General features: G+C 46.8%; 4 non-coding genes across 4 annotated transcripts; 3 read left to right on the forward strand and 1 right to left on the reverse strand.

The window, feature by feature from the left end:
• The first annotated feature begins 407 nt into the window (after positions 1–407).
• TRNAC-GCA lies at positions 408–479 on the forward strand. Its single transcript has one exon. It is a non-coding gene; the product is annotated as a tRNA-Cys (tRNA).
• A 4,463-nt stretch (positions 480–4,942) lies between these two features.
• TRNAC-GCA lies at positions 4,943–5,014 on the forward strand. Its single transcript has one exon. It is a non-coding gene; the product is annotated as a tRNA-Cys (tRNA).
• A 1,015-nt stretch (positions 5,015–6,029) lies between these two features.
• Positions 6,030–6,101, forward strand: TRNAC-GCA. The gene has a single exon. It is a non-coding gene; the product is annotated as a tRNA-Cys (tRNA).
• A 5,155-nt stretch (positions 6,102–11,256) lies between these two features.
• On the reverse strand, positions 11,257–11,328 carry TRNAC-GCA. The gene has a single exon. It is a non-coding gene; the product is annotated as a tRNA-Cys (tRNA).
• Between the last annotated feature and the right edge of the window lie 5,054 nt (positions 11,329–16,382).

Consider the following 16,382-nt stretch of genomic DNA (forward strand, 5'->3'; position numbering starts at 1 on the left):
GGAAAGGGAGAAAGGGGCCTTCTGTCTCAGGGTGTGGTGTCCTGGCCAGACCTGCTCCTCTATCCATGTAGATTTTACTGCCTCCAGTGCCCTAGTCGGAAAGGGCAGAGGGGACCAGGTCTCTCTTAGGCTGGGAAAGCAATGACTGCCCATTCTAGGGCAGACAGAACCGGGTGGCATAGGAAAGTGGGGCCAGAAAGGCAGAAAATGGAAGCAGGAAGGATGAGTCTGGCACATAGAAGGTGGCCACCAGGTATTTACAGGTGGAGGAGTGAGCAAGTGATGACAGTGAGAGCCAGGATGTCATAGGGCAGGCTGCCTGCTCCCAGAGGCGGGGCTGTAGGATTCCAGAAATAGGAGTCAGGTGCACAGTTGAAGAGGTGTAATTAAGCTTCATGAGCAGGCTTGGGGGTATAGCTCAGGGGTAGAGCATTTGACTGCAGATCAAGAGGTCCCCGGTTCAAATCCGGGTGCCCCCTTCCTCAACTCACTTTTAGTGTGAAGTGCTAAATAAAGAGCCAAATGATTGCTCTTGTCACCCATAGTGGCCCCTGGCCCCCGATGGCTCCTCACTCCCATGTTGACTGTGCTGTGTTCTAGGGCCAGTAGTGTGCTCTGGTGCTCCCTGGGCCTGGGTTCTGTTCTGGCCAAACTGTACTGCAATTAGACAACACACGGGTGCTTGTGAGGACTCAATGAGGTCCTGGCTTGTCATGCTGTGTGTCATAGGCCTGCTTCCAGTGACAATGGCTGAGTCCCACTCCTGCCTTAGCTGGAAGCCAAAATGGTTGCCGGGTCAATGAGCCCTCATGTGTGACATCACCTGAAGCCTCCCTGAGCTCCGGACATGCATGACCCAGTTTTCCCTTTGTTCCTTTTTTTTTTTAAATTAAATCTTTATTGTTCAGATGATTACAGTTGTTCCTCTTTTTCCCCCCATAGGTCCCCTCCACCCGGCCCCCCCATCATCCACCCTCACCCCCCCCCTCGACTGTCCTCATCCATAGGTGCACGATTTTTGTCCAGTCTCTTCCCGCATCTCCCACACCCCTTTCCCCCACTAGAATAGTCAGTCCATTCCCTTTCTATGCCCCTGATTCTATTATAATCACCAGTTCATTCTGTTCATCAGATTATTTATTCACTAGATTTTTAGATTCACTTGTTGATAGATGTGTATTTGTTGTTCATAATTTGTATCTTTACCTTTTTCTTCTTCTTCCTCTTCTTAAAGGATACCTTTCAGCATTTCATATAATACTGGTTTGGTGGTGATGAACTCCTTTAGCTTTTCCTTATCTGTGAATGATAGCTTTGCTGGATAAAGTAATCTTGGTTGTAGGTTCTTGGCATTCATCACTTTGAATATTTCTTGCCACTCCCTTTTGGCCTGCAAAGTTTCTGTTGAGAAATCAGCTGACAGTCGTATGGGTATTCCCTTGTAGGTAACTGAGTTTCTTTCTCTTGCTGCTTTTAAGATTCTCTCTTTGTCTTTTGCTCTTGGCATTTTATTTTATTTTATTTATTTATTTATTTTTTTAATATATTTTTATTGGTTTTTTTACAGAGTGGAAGAGAGAGAGATAGAGAGCCAGAAACATCGATGAGAGAGAAACATTGATCACCCGCCCCCCGCACATCCCCCACCAGGGATGCGCCCGCAACCCAGGCACATGCCCCCGACCGGAATCGAACCCGGGACCCCCCAGTCCGCAGGCCGACGCTCTATCCACTGAGCCAAACCGGTCTTGGCTGCTCTTGGCATTTTAATTATGATGTGTCTTGGTGTGGTCCTCTTTGGATTCCTTTTGTTTGGGGTTTCTGCGCTTCCTGGACTTGTAAGTCTATTTCTTTCACCAGGTCGGGAAGTTTTCTGTCATCATTTCTTCAAATAGGTTTTCAATATCTTGCTCTCTCTCTTCTTCTGGCACCCCTATAATTCGGATGTTGGGACGCTTGAAGTTGTCCCAGGGGGTCCTTACACTATCTTCGTATTTTTGGATTCTTTTTTCATTTTGCTTTTCTGGTTGGGTGTTTTTTGCTTCTTTGTATTTCAAATCTTTGACTTGGATTTGGATCAGTACCAGCTCCACGCATCCCCCCCCCCCGCCCCCCCGACCATCTTCCAGACAGCGCCCCTGTGGACACATTAAACTGAACAGACTGATGGAGTGAGCCCAGACCACCAGGACCGGGACTCTTGCCCTTCATGGCTTGTGGAGGGACTTCCCTTTCTTTCTCTTAACAGCTTCATTTTCTCAACCTCACTGTAATTTCCAGAAGACGGCTGACCCCGTGTTCTTGTTGCTACCACTTGTGAAGTATGGAAATACAGCTTCCTACTTCCCAGGGGTGACTGTAAGGATTTGAGAACCATGTCCAAACTAAAGGCTCTAGCCCTAACCGATTTGGCTCATTGGATAGAGTTTCGGCCTGCAGAACGAAGGGTCCCAGGTTCAATTCTGGTCAAGGGCATGTACCTTGGTTGCGGGCACATCCCCAGTAGTGGGTTTGCAGGAGGCAGCTGATTGATTTTTCTCTCTCATCGATGTTTCTAACTCTCTATCCCTCTCCCTTCCTCTCTGTAAAAAAAATTAATGAAATATATATTTAAAAATAAAAAAAAGTAATGGCTCTGGCCTAGCCCGTGTGGCTCAGTGGCTGGAAGTCACAGTTTGATTCCTCATCAGGGCATATGCCTGAGTTAGAGGCTCAATCCCCAGTGCGGGGTGTGCAGAGGCAGCCAATCAATGATACTTCCTTAATCATTGATGTTTCTATCTCACTCTCCTTCTCCTTCTTCTGTAAAAACAATAAAATATATTTTAAATGTCAGAAGAAACATGAGACACAGCAGAAAGGTCTTATGTGGCAGGTGGAGTGGGGTGATTGGTATGGGTATGTTGTACCTGTTAGTTACTCCAGAATGACCTCTCAGGATGAGCACTGGCTTAGGGAAGGAAAATCACAGAAGATGTGTCTGTACCAGGAGAGGGGACCAGAACCCAGGGGCCCTGCCCTTGGATCCTTTTTGCCTCTGGTCCCTGCCTTTTCTCTGAAGCAAATATAATGGAGACGCTTTTGCCTTTGCCTAGCAATGCCCTCTTATTTGGGCATGGGGAGTAGCGACTGGAGCTGATTTGAAGTATTTTACATTCCTGTCCCTGGGTAAGAGCCTGGCCCTAAATCCTTGGTTTTCTTTCTTCCTTGAATCCAATGAGCCTTGTGGGTCTGAGTGCTGGCAGCAGTTTGAGATCATTTATCAGCCCTCTGTCTTCAGGAAGGTAGAAGCGCCCTGAATGCCCATTTTCAGATGGTATGGAATGAAAGGCAGGGGGCTTAAATGACTTGCCCAACGTCTCATGGAGACGATCTATGAATTGGACTCAACATCTCACTGTCTTGCTCTTCACGTGGCACCAGAGCCTGCAGGAAGTTCTGTCTCTGTGAGTGCTGTTACAGCTTCCCTGGGGTTAAGGAGCCTTTGGCCACTAGGCTGGGCCTCTAAGCAGGGGTGGAGGACAGGGAGGTGTGTAGCAGGCAGGGCCTGGCCGAAGTACCCTACGTCAGAGGTCCCTCCAACCCCAGTTCAGCCTGGCCATGGAGCCGGGGTTTGCTCCTGTGTGGGGTTCAAATGAGCACCTGGGTTTTGGGGCATGTGGTCCTCATGGGACTTGGGTCGGACCTATGGTATTAGCAGATTTCAAGGAATAACCGAGAAGTCACTTTCTTGTGTCCCACCCTCTCTGTAAGTTTTCCAGACACATCAGGGGGGAGCTCTGCTCCTCCCTCAGCCAGGTCAGGCCTTCCTCTGGGGGCTGCTTATGCTCCCTCTGCTGCAAACAGTGGACCAGACAGTTTGGGGCAAGGCTGCTTCATTTACTGGATGCTTCCCTGTGGCTCCTCCTGCAGGAAATCTAGGAAAGGTATAGATGGGTCTCCTCCACTAGGACTGGACTTGCAGATTTAGCACTTTCCTACGAGGATTCTGATGCCAGTTCATGAGGGAGAACCAAGGCTTAGGGGAGCACAGGAAGTTTGAAATCATCTCCAGGCTGAGTAAACCAGCCCATGGGGTCCTGGACCCTCCTCAGTATTTCTGGACAAAAACCTACGTCCCCAAAGCCCTGTGAGCAACAGAGACACCCAGGGGACTGTTTCCTTGTGGTGGGGTGATGGAATGTGTGGCACTGGGAAGGCGTAAGAGTTCTCAGTACCTTTCTTGGCTTTTCCATCCATGTGGAGGGTGAGAGGGTCACGCTCTCTCTGGCTGTGTCTCACAGTCTTATGAGCCTTTCAAATGAGAGGACAGACTCCTTGCTGTCTGATTCCCCATTCTCCCTGCTCTCACAAAGATGACTGCCTCTGCTATGCAGTCTCCTCCAGGTCCTGGGGGCTCACAAGCAAATTACCAGGGCTCCACCCCCTTCTCATACCAGTTTTCCTCTTGAGAGGGAGTTGGGCTGGTTCACCTTTTCCTCCACCACGTTGATCAACGTGAGTGGATAAAAGGGCTTCAGTGGGTGAAGCAGATGGTGGAAAGGGAGAAAGGGGCCTTCTGTCTCAGGGTGTGGTGTCCTGGCCAGACCTGCTCCTCTACCCATGTCTTTACTGCCCTCAGTGCCCTAGCAAGAGAGGGCAGAGTGGACCAGGGCTCTCTTAGGCTGGGAAAGCAATGACTGCCCACTGTAGGGTAGACAGAACCGGGTGGCAGAGGGAAGGTGGGCCAGAAAGGCAGAAAATGGAAGCAGGAAGGATTAGCCTGGCACATAGAAGGTGGGTCAGCAGGTGTTTATAGACGGACAAGTGAGCAAGTGATGACAGTGGGAGCCAGGATGTCATAGGGCAGGCTGCCTGCTCCCAGAGGCGGGGCTGTAGGATTCCAGAAATAGGAGTCAGGTGCACAGTTGAAGAGGTGTAATTAAGCTTCATGAGCAGGTGTGGGGGTATAGCTCAGGGGTAGAGCATTTGACTGCAGATCAAGAGGTCCCCGGTTCAAATCCGGGTGCCCCCTTCCTCAACTCACTTTTAGTGTGAAGTGCTAAATAAAGAGCCAAATGATTGCTCTTGTCCCCATAGTGGCCCCTGGCCCCCGATGGCTCCTCACTCCCATATTGACTATGCTGTGTTCTAGGGCCCGTAATGTGCTCTGGTGCTCCCTGGGCCTAGGTTCTGTTCTGGCCAAACTGTGCTGCAATTAGACAACACACGGGTGCTTGTGAGGACTCAATGAGGTCATGGCTTGTCATGCTGTGTGTCATAGGCCTGCTTCCAGTGACAATGGCCGAGTCCCACTACTGCCTTAGCAGGAGGCCAAAATGGTTCTCATTTCAATGAGCCCTCATGTGTCACTTCACCTGAAGCCTCCCTGATCTCCAGACATGCCTGACCCACTCTTCCCTTTGTTCTTCCTCCTCCCTTGGCCTGAAATCCTCTCCAGCTTCTTCTGGCAAACTCCTTGTCCATCTCCCCCAGGAAGCCCTTTCTGACTCTCCAGGCAGGGCAGCTCCTCACTCCCTGCTCCCACGCCTCTCTTCTTGGGCTTCTGCCACTCTTTTGCAAAGTCTTTGGTTCATATTTTTGTCCCCTTTAGAACAAGACAATGTTTAAGTCTCTGTGTCCTCAACATGGATGACAGGACCTGGACCTCACATGCTCTGTGTTTGTTGAGTGACTGAATGAGTGGAACAAGGAGCACCCTTCTTGAGACCTTAGAATAGGGACAAGGCTCCCCTGGCACTGAGTGTGAGGTTCACTGAGGACCTGGACCTGACCACGATTGTTCTGATAAGTATGTGCTGGTTTAGGTAGAAAAACTAGTGTAGACTCAAATGGCCTTTCCAGGTGTAAAGGCTGGTGCCGTTATCATGACCTGAGGAAGAGGAGGGCTGAAGACAAGACGGTGAACTACAGTGAGAAGAGTTTCCATGTTCTGGGACATGCAGAAAAAACAGCGACATGTAGAAAGGCAGCTAGCCTACACGCAGCACCATGGGTGAAACAGTGCTAATGAAATATTATATGTAAGTGGGGGTATTGCTCAGTGGTAGAGCATTTGACTGCAGATCAAGAGGTCCCTGGTTCAAATCCAGGTGCCCCCTACTTCTTTGACCCCTTTAGTTACTGAAGCTGGTGCTGAAATTTCTGCCTCTTCCTTCCACATTTAACTGTTAAATGTGATAAAAAAAAAAAATTAGTATTTGGATCGGCACCAGCTCCACGCATCGCCCCCTGATCATCTTCCAGACAGTGCCTTCTGTGGTCACATTAAACTGAAGAGACTGATGAAGTGAGCCCAGACCACCAGGAGCAAGACTCTTGCCCTTCATGGTTTGTGTAGGGACTTCCCTTTCTTTATCTTAACAGCTTCATTTTCTCAACCTCACTGTAATTTCCAGAAGACGGCTGACCCCTAGTTCTTTTTGCTACCACTTGTGAAGTATGGAAATACCTCCTCCTACTTCCCAGGGGTGACTGTAATGATTTAAGAACTATGTCAATAGTCAAGGCTGTGGCCCAGCCAGTGTGGCTCAGTGGCTGAGTGTCAACCCATGAACCAGGAAGTCACGGTTTGATTCCAGGTCAGGGCATATGCCCAGCTGTGGGTTTATCCCTAGTAGGGGGCATGCAGGAGGTAGCCAATCAATGATTCGCTCATCATTGATGTTTCTATCTCTTTCCCTCTGTCTCTGAAATCTGTAACACATAATTAATTTTTTTTTCAAAGTAAAGGCTGTTTCCTCTCCCTGGAAATTTCTTAGGGGAGCTGCCTCTACCACAGACTTGACCACCTGACTCTCTCTTCCCCTTCCTTTCTCTGCTACCACTCTTTCTTTTTTACTCTAGGTTAGTATTTTTTTTATGAAAATGTTTAGACGTAGTCCCTTTTTACATAATGATTTTTTTTAATTAAAAAATATGCTTTGAAGACATATAAATGTCATAAAGAATCCTGCAAAGGAGTCTCCATGTTCCTTAATGAACAAGGTAATTTGAAACAATATTTCCTACAAGGACAAATCAAAAGCTGGGAAAATACTTTAAACATCTTGTTAAAAGCATCAAAGAGCTAGCTAGTTAGACAGGAAATACTAGATGGAAAGGACGGGAGACAGAAAGTTAAAGCCGGAGGCTGCTTTGTCCCTGAATGTGGTGTTCAGTCCAGAAGAGGCAGCTGAGAGGCTCGGTGGACCTTTTGGAAGCCTGTCAGGAATTTGGAAGATGGAAGTCAGAATTCAGGGTCACCACAAGTAGGGACACTGGTAAAACTACCTCTGGCTTTGGGCTAGTACCCTGTGGAGTAAGGGTGAACTGAGAGAAATCGGCCTCTACAAGAATTTGTAGCTTGTCTTTGTGTCATCTGAATGGCCCAAAAAACTCAATTGAAGTTATATTGAAGTATCTTGACTGCTAGCGTCCACAGATAATTGAAAAAACAACAACAAGAACAAATGAGGGATGACATTATCTTCACCCAGCCTAAAATTCTACAAATCAAGTTTGGAATCAAATGTTCAACGCATAGCCAAAGATCACTATGTACACAGGGAAGAAAAAACCATCCATGAGAATCAGTGGAAACAATAGACCACACATCTAAACACAGAAACTTTTTATTTTTATTATATGTCTATTGATTTCAGAGAGGAAGGGAGAAGGAAAAAGAGATAGGAACATCCATGATGAGAGAGAAGCACTATAGGTCAATGCTCAACCACCGAGCCATGCTGGCCAGGTTGAACTTTTTATATTAGAACTACCGAAAACACCCTGTAAAGTAACAATTTTGCTGTGTTTAAGGAGCTACTAGCCAGGCTGGAAAATTTCAGTCATAAACTTGAAAGCGTTAAAGGCAACTAATGCCACCGGTGTTGCTCAGTGGTTGAGCATCAACCTATGACCAGGAGGTCTCAGTTCGATTCCCCATCAGGGCATATGCTCGAGTTGAGGGCTCGATCCCCACTGTGGAGTGTGCAGGAGTCAGTCAATCAATGATTCTCTCTCATCACTGATGTTTCTCTATCTCTCTCTCTCTCCCCCCCTTCCTCTCTCTGAAATCAATAAAAATATATGGTTTTTTAAAAAAATAAAATAAAGGTAACTAGGAAGGTTTGAAAGTAGAGCAACAAAGAAAATTTTTATCTAAAAGTCAACAACAAAAATTAAAACTTAATAAATATATCTGTTTCTATTCAATTAATAGATTCAGCCAAAGAGAAAATTATTAAACTAGAACACTGGAAATAAATGTCCATTTCTCCATTATAAAACATGGAGAGATAATTTGTGGCAAACAGAATAGTGATAAATATACAGGATACAGTGAGAAGATATAACATACATTTAAATGAGTCCAGGGAGAAGAAATGAGAGAATGAAGTCAATGCAAAATCTGAGGAGAAATGGCTGAGGCTATTTTACAACTAATGAAATTATTTTACAACTAATCAATCCTTACATTCCAGGACCCAAGTCAATCTGAAACATAGTAAACAAAATTAAATCCATACCTAGAGGGAGAGTGCCAAAACCACCACCTTTAAAATGATACCATAAAAAGTTTTGCATACAAATTTTAATATCTAAGCCAATCAATATCTTCCTCCCGAATTACATAAACACTTTAAATCTTATGACCCCATTCCTTATATGTTATTATTAATCAGTATTTTAGTTCTATCTTTAAAACAACTATAAATTAGACATTAATATTGTGTTATATAGTCAATAATTTTTAAATTGATTTGAGAGAGAGAGAAAGAGAAAGAGAGAGAGAGAGAGGAGAGAGAGAGAGAGAGACATTGATGTATTGCCTCCCATACGAGGGATTAAACCCACAACCTGGTATGTGACCTGACCATGAATCAAACCCACCACATTTTGGTACACGGGATGACACTCCAAGTGAGTCACACTAGCCAAGGCTATGGTCAATGATTTTTAGATTTACTGACATAACTTACACTTTCCTTGGTCGAGCTTCCTTCTTGTGTCTCAGACCTCCCATCTGGGATCATTTTTCTTTTCTCTGAAGTATATGTTTAAAAATTTCTTTAGTGAGAATCTGTTGGTGGTAAACTCTCAGCTTTGGTCTGTTCTTGAAGGACAGTTTAGCTGGGAATAGAATTCAGAGCTGACTGTAATTTCCTCCCAACAAATGGAATGTGTCATTGCACTATCTTCTGGCTTCCTTTGCAACTATTGAAAAGTCGACCAGCAGTCCAGCTATTGTTCCTTTGTAGGTGATCTCAGGTTTCCCTCTGGCTACTTGCAAAGGTCAGAGTCCTCAACTTCAACCAGGAGATCAAGTTCACATTGGAGAGCAGGGGACCAGGTGAGGGGAGAGTAGGAAGATCAGAGCAGTGGGACAAACACATCATCTGAGCAGAGCTGCCCTGCTCTGGGCAGGAAGGGCCTCCTCAGCTTCTTCACCTTTTGCAGGAAGACTAGAGATCAGATTCAGAAAGAGGAGAGGAAACTGGAACTCCTTTCTGACCTTTATGACCATTGAGACTAAAATGCTAGGGGGCACCCAGATTTGAACTGGGGACCTCTTGATCTGCAGTCAAATGCTCTACCCCTGAGCTATACCCCCTGCCATACCAGTGAGGCCCAATGAACACCCTTTCCTTGTGTGGCCACACCCAGAGCTTCTGCCCTAGATACGCTGTCCACATAGCTTGGCTGAGTTGCCAGACCTGCTTTGTGCTAACTCATCTCCCCACATTAGAAGAAGCAGCAGGTTCCCTCCTCCCACAGCTCCACAACCTCCCCACCTTCAGTCCCTAGAGGAGGGCAGTAATGTGGGGAGCACTCCCTGGCCGCTGGAGGAATCCACACTCACATCTCTATAGTGGTTTTTGTGCTGAGCATCTGAAAACAGACTCAAAATGCCTCATGGCCTGACCAGGCACGGAGCACCTCAAAGAGAGAACACACTTGCCTGGCTATAGATCAGAGCTCTCTGCACAATGCTGACCCCTCCCCGTGCCCAAATCTCCACAGTCAACCCTTTAACTGCTGGGGGAGATGAACATGACAGTCTCTAGGCTCCAAGTCCACCTTCCTGTGCTCTGCTCTGTGGTGCTGGGTTTGGGCCTCTGTAAACCAGGCTCTCCTTCGCCAGGTGGCATCCTGGCTGGTCCTGCCAGTAGAGCTGCAAAACGAGATGGAAGGTTGGAGCAGGAAGAAGCACTTGCTTTGGGTTCCGGCGTGGGTTCCTGTCAGTGTCACCTGGCAGCCGCTGTCCATCCAGGAGAAACAGCGATTGCCAGGTGCAGTGTGGTGCTCACAGGCCCGGCTTCATCATGACTCTTCAGGGACAGCAGCATCACCTTCGAGATCTGAGTCCCTGAACCCAGAGATACTCCCCAAGCTTGTAAGACTTAACAAGTTTGTCCTTTCTGTTTGTCCACAGCCCTCGAGTGGTGGCTGCTTCTACAGAAACTACCTCTATGATACTTAGTCTTCCCTTTCTATCCTTTCACTTCTAATTTCTGGCTGCTGTGGGTTGAATTTTGTGCCACCAAAAGGTATGTTGAATTCATAGCCCCCTTCAACCCCTCTCCCACGGTGCAGGAACGTGTCCTTATTTGAAGAGGGCCTTCAAAGATGGAATTCGTTAAGATGGGATCACCATGAAGTAGGGTGGGCCCTTAATCCAATGTGACTGGTGTCATAAGAAGTGGAAAGACACACAGAAAGAAGATGGCCACGTGAACACAGAGGCAGAGACTGGACTGACGCCTCTGCAAGCCAAGGACGGCTGAGGATTGCCAACAAACACCAGAGCTGGAAAGAGGCAAGGAAGGACCTACAGAGCCTTCGGAGAGAGCACGGCTTGTCTGACACCTTGATTTCAGACTCTGGTGTCCAGAACTGTGAGACAATAAATTTGTTTTTTTATGTCTCCCATGTTGTGGTACTTTGTTACAGAAGCTACAGGAAATTGGTATACTGGTTAACAATTATATTAAATTCTGTTAAAATAACTGGCTTGGTTTCTGTCTCTTGACTGAGCCCTGGATGACACTGAAATTGGTCCCAGGAAACATACCCTCAAAGAGGGCATTGGCAATAGATTTGGTCTTATCCTTGGTCTTGAAGGCCCTGCCCAGTGCCTACCTGCAAAGGGACAGCCACATAAAGGTGTCCTTTCATACGCTCTAGCTAGCCTCCTCCTGTAAGGGGACTAGAGTATGGCCTGCATAGAATTTAATTTGTCAATTTAGTTCAAGGAGGAAAAGAGATTCTTGAAGGGAGCACCTGGATTTGAACCAGGGACCTCTTGATCTGCAGTCAAATGCTCTACCCCTGAGCTATACCCCCTCTTGTTAATAATGGTATATAGTTAATAAGTTCTTTACACTTCCGCTCATCTATGGGCTGTTGATTCTGACTCAGCAGAGAGCTGCTAGCCCTGCTCAACTGTACTGGCAATTCTTACGCCATAACCATTCTCTTTTTCCAAAAAGGCATCATTCCTGGTTGGCACCAGCTTGGAAGGTCAACCAATGAAGGTTACACTTGAGGCAACAATGTTTGTACCTGGCTTGGTATATTGAGCAGAAGAGGAAGCCCAGAGACAAGCTGACGCTTCACGAGCAAGGAGTAGATTGTCCTTCACCTGTTTTTCAGTTGAGATTACTTTAAAGTTATCCATAGTGTGGGACCAAGACAACCTCCCCCACCTCTCCTCCAATTCTGCATTTCTTTAAGGCATTGAACTTCAATTTTTATTTCAGTGTTTTGTCTTGTGTATCCTGCTCTCACGGCTCACTATTCCTTCCTGTCTTTCCTTTTCCCTCCCATCCATGATAACATAAAACTTTTTGTTTCCTTGAATTTCTCTTGCATTACCAAATCGCTATCTTTCTTATGCTTTCCCAAGAGGTCCAGGGGCTTGTTTGATTCAACGGCAGAAGGACTCTGCATTAATTAGAGACTGCTATATAACAAAATACCTCGATTCTAGCAGCTTTGAATGAGAGATCTATATTATATCTTATAGTTTCAGAGGTTCAGGAATCTGTGGGCAGCCCTACCTTTCCACATCTGGTGTTACAATTTTCCATCTGATTTCAGATAATATTCCATCCACTACTTCAACATAATTTACCCCTTCTTATACCCACTTTCACTAGAAAATTTCAGGTAGTTTAAAGGTAATTATTTTTAATCATTTAAAATGAATAAAACTGTGCTGTTTTTATTGGGTTCCTATCTTTTTTTAATTTTAAAAAAGATTTTTAAATTGATTTTTAGAGAGCGAGGAAGGGAAAGGGAGAGAGAGAGAGAGAGAGAGAGAGAGAGAGAGAGAGAGAGAGAAACATTCATGTGAGAGCAAAACAATGATTGGCTGCCTCCAGCATGCCCCCTATCTGGGATCCAACCTGAAACCCAGGCATGTGCCCTGACCAGGAATCAAACCGACAGCCTTTTGGTGCATGGGATGATGCCCAACCAACTGAGCCACATTGGCCAAGGTGGTTTTATGTAATTTTTAAATTTCCCCTACAATATCTTATTGCCAACATTTTCTCTATACTGAGTATACCAATTATACTTCCATTTTGAGCAAATGAAAAGATCATTTCCCCTCACCCACTCTTGATCCAGTTAAGTCTCAATTTATCCTGTTTTGTGAAGGGAGTGAAAATGGTGCCTCTCTATTTTTTTAATTAATTTTCATTCCTCTGATTTTTAGAAATGTTGAGCATCTTTTCATATATTTATTGGTTATAAAATAATCTGTTATTTTAATTGTGGTAAAAAAAACAACAACACACAACATAAAATTCATTTTAGGTGGATAGTTCAGCAGAGTTAAGTACATTCAAATTGTTGTGCAACACATCTCCATAATGTTTTCATCTTTCTGATATTCTGGTACAAATCCATTCTCCATCTTATGTTTTTCACAACCCATAGTCTCTTGTTTAAGGAAGTTTTTGTCAGATGAAAAATTAAATGTTGATATCATCAAATTTATCTTGTAAGTTTTTAAAAAATATATTTTTATTGATTTGAGAGAGGAAGGGGGAGAGAGATAGAAATATCACTGATGAGAGAGAATCATAGATCGGCTGATCGGCTGCCTCCTGCACACCCCCACTGAGGACTGGCCCCAACTGGGAATTGAATGGTAACCTCCTGGTTCATAGGTTGGTGCTCAGCCACTGAGCCACTGTGACCGGACTCTTATAAAGGTTTTGATTTGGGGGTTGTGTTTAAGAAATCCTTCCCTGGGTCATATGAAACTGAATGTTTGTGTCCCCTTAAAATTCATTTGTTGAAACCACATTGTAATATACTAGTATGTTGATATAGAAAGGCATTATGAGCCCAGCTGGCGTGGCTCAGTGGTTGAGCATAGACCTATGAATCAGGAGGTCACCGTTAGATTCCCTGTCAGGGCACCTGCCCTGTTGCTGTCTCAGTCCCCAGTGTGGGTTGTGCAGGAGGCAGCCCATCAATGATTCTCTCTCATCATTGATGTTTCTTTCTCTCTCTCTCTCTCTCTCTCTCTCTCTCTCTCTCTCTCTCCCCCCTTCCTCTCTGAAATCAGTAAAAATTATTTTTTAAAAAGAAAAAGAATATGAGAAAACGAACTATCCACTCACAACAGAACTCTCATTAAACTAGGAAAGGAAATGAACTCCCTCAACCTGATCAGAGGTATCCACAGAAGCGGACAGCTAATCAGCGTGGCCTGTGTCCCGATTGGCCAGGAGTGCCCTCACCTACCCGAGGCAGGACTTGGAGGAACACCCGACCTCCGCTCAGGGACAGTTCTGAGGGTGGTCTGCACACTCGAGTCCCCAGCAAGGTGGCCTCCAATTGACTACAGGGGACCTGCTTGTTAATGCCCCTTGATTGTCTGACCGCCTAGCAATCTGATTCCCGGGGTCACCTCACAGGTGACTGGGGTCGACTTTGGGGGGGAACCAGACGCCCTCCCCCGCGCCCCCCCCCCAACCCCCGTCTCCGTCTCAGTGAAGTGTCCCGTCCCTGTCCCCTTTCCATCCATTTCCAGCTGACTGTGCGTTTCCACCTCCGTCTTCGTCCCTCTCCAGCTCGTTCAATTCGCCTCGGTCTCTGTCCGTCGCCCTTGAGCCCCCAGCAGAGTGCCAGGATCCGTCCTGGGGCAGCTAGGCTGCGCTCCAGCGCAGGTAAGTGCAGCTCTGACGGCTCCTGCAGGCGGCGTTCGCTCCTCCCGGCCGCAGGGGGCGCTGTTGGAGCCGAGCATCCGGGGCCCGGCCGGCCTCAAGTCCCAGCGTGCACCGCGCCGGGGCTGGACCTGCGCGTTAGGGCGAAGCGGGAGGAGGCCCGAGGAGGGGGGGGCGCGTTCTGTGTTCTCGGGTTTGGGGTCGGTGCCGGGCGGAGCCGCAAAGGGCTGTGGCACACCCGGGCCCGGTGTGAGCGACTGTGGAGGTGGCGGGTCCTGCCTAGTCTCCGGCCCCTCCCGCGGCCTGGAGTTCGTTCCGCGTCCGGGGAGGGAGGCGCGGTTTCGGTGCGGGAGCTGTGCATGGACCTGCAGGAAGGGGCCCCGTGGGGAAATGCAGGGTCTCGGCCAGTCGTCGGCTCAGGACCACCGCTTTTCCCGCCTTTGATCCCTCTCCGAACGTCGTGGTTCCTCTGCTTGGGAGGGTGGCCTCCAAGAAGTATGTCTTCATCCGCGAACGAGAAAAGGTGAAAAGGAAGACCTGAGGCCGCCTCTTAGGAAAGGACAGAGGATATGCAGCCAGTTTGAGTGGTTCTCCTAAGTCTCACGTACCGCGAATACTCTGTGTTTCAGTGGGAAAATTGGATTCTGGTTTTAGAGTTTGAAAGGCCCATCCCGAACTTCACACAGGAAACTCTGTACATTCCATGAAGTATACGCTGCCCAAGCTGCACGTTTTCCTTGCACCCCCTGAGGGTTCATGTCCGGAAGTCTCCCTAACACAGTGCGTCGCCTTGCACTTCTCCCTCCTCCCCCAGCTTCCCTTGGCAGGTGCAAATCCTGTTCCAGTTTCTTCAAGCTGTGTCTTCCTCCTATGAATGGTTGGGAACCTCCTGGACTACCCTCTGTTCCCTGAAGTTCGGTGGTTTGTGGTGGTTCTTTAGTAAAAGCTCAAATTATGCTGTTTTCTTGGCTATTGGGTTATTTGTGATAGGCAAGGAGAAAGCAGCATTTTCTGGTTGATTTTACTTTTCTCTGGAGCAGCTCCGTGCCAACTGAATTTGTTCACAGAAGACACTTGCAGGTGGAAAGCGCATGGCTGAGGTTCAAGAAAGCGGTAGAGGAATTTCTTTCAAAGTCCCACCTTATAAAAACAACCCCGGGTTTAAACCTGTTGGTGACACAAGCTGATTCTTAAGCTTTGGGGGCTTGTAATAGTTTTGATGATGGAATTTTATCTCTGCAGCTTGGCTCTCCAAAACCCTGTGTCAAAGGGCCTCGTTGCCAGGGCTCCTAGATTCCTTTATTGGGAGAGTTTATGTTGTAGCTCTGGTGACCAACCTTTCTTAATGCACTTGGGAACAGCCCTCGCTGTCGTGGGAGATACCCAGCACATTCCTTGGTCAGCAGTCATCTACATTTGTCGTGCAGAATCTGAAAGGACTAAAAATGGAGTTTTTCAAAGGTTAAGTGTTTTCTTTCTTCCCTGAGGTCACAGTGGTCTGTCCTTGGAACATTCAGGGGGAGTATTCCTGTGCTCGCTCTATACCAAAGATTGTAGATTCATGGTCCGTGAGGCAATCATGGCTAGCAGATGTATTCTTTTGTTTGTCCATTTGTTTCTTGAACCACCCCTTGTTAAAATTGTGAATTTTATTTGCCAAGATAGGAAAACCAGGAGAGTACACATAAAACGTGAACATCTACTTTTTCTTTAAAAACTGTCACAGCTGTGTCCTGGCCGATTGCTCAGTGGTTAGAGCGTCTGCCCAAGGACTGAAGGGTCTGGGTTCGATTCTGGTCAAGGACACATGCCTTTGTTGCAGGCTTGATCCCTGCCCTGATTGGCTGTGTGCGGGAGGCAACCAATCGGTGAGTCTCTCTCATCGATGTTTCTCTCTGTGTCTCTACCCCTCCCTTTCACTCTCAAAATCAATGGGAAAAATATCCTTGGATGAGGATTAACAAGAAATTTTAAAATGTCATATACAAATGTAAAATGTTAAGGCATAAAATCTATAGAAGATGACACAGGAAAAAATCTTTGAGACCTAGGTCTTGATGAAAAGTTGTTCGAAGTGGCACCAAAATCACAATATATGCCTGGCCAGAGGTTGTGTTGACCTTTGAACCAGGAGGTCATGGTTCGATTCCTGGTCAGCGGGGCACATGCTTGATCCCCAATGGGGGGCGTACAAGAGACAGCTGATCCATGATT

Source organism: Myotis myotis, unplaced genomic scaffold, assembly GCF_014108235.1.
Source record: "Myotis myotis isolate mMyoMyo1 unplaced genomic scaffold, mMyoMyo1.p scaffold_m19_p_11, whole genome shotgun sequence".
Classification (NCBI taxonomy): Eukaryota; Metazoa; Chordata; class Mammalia; order Chiroptera; family Vespertilionidae; genus Myotis; species Myotis myotis.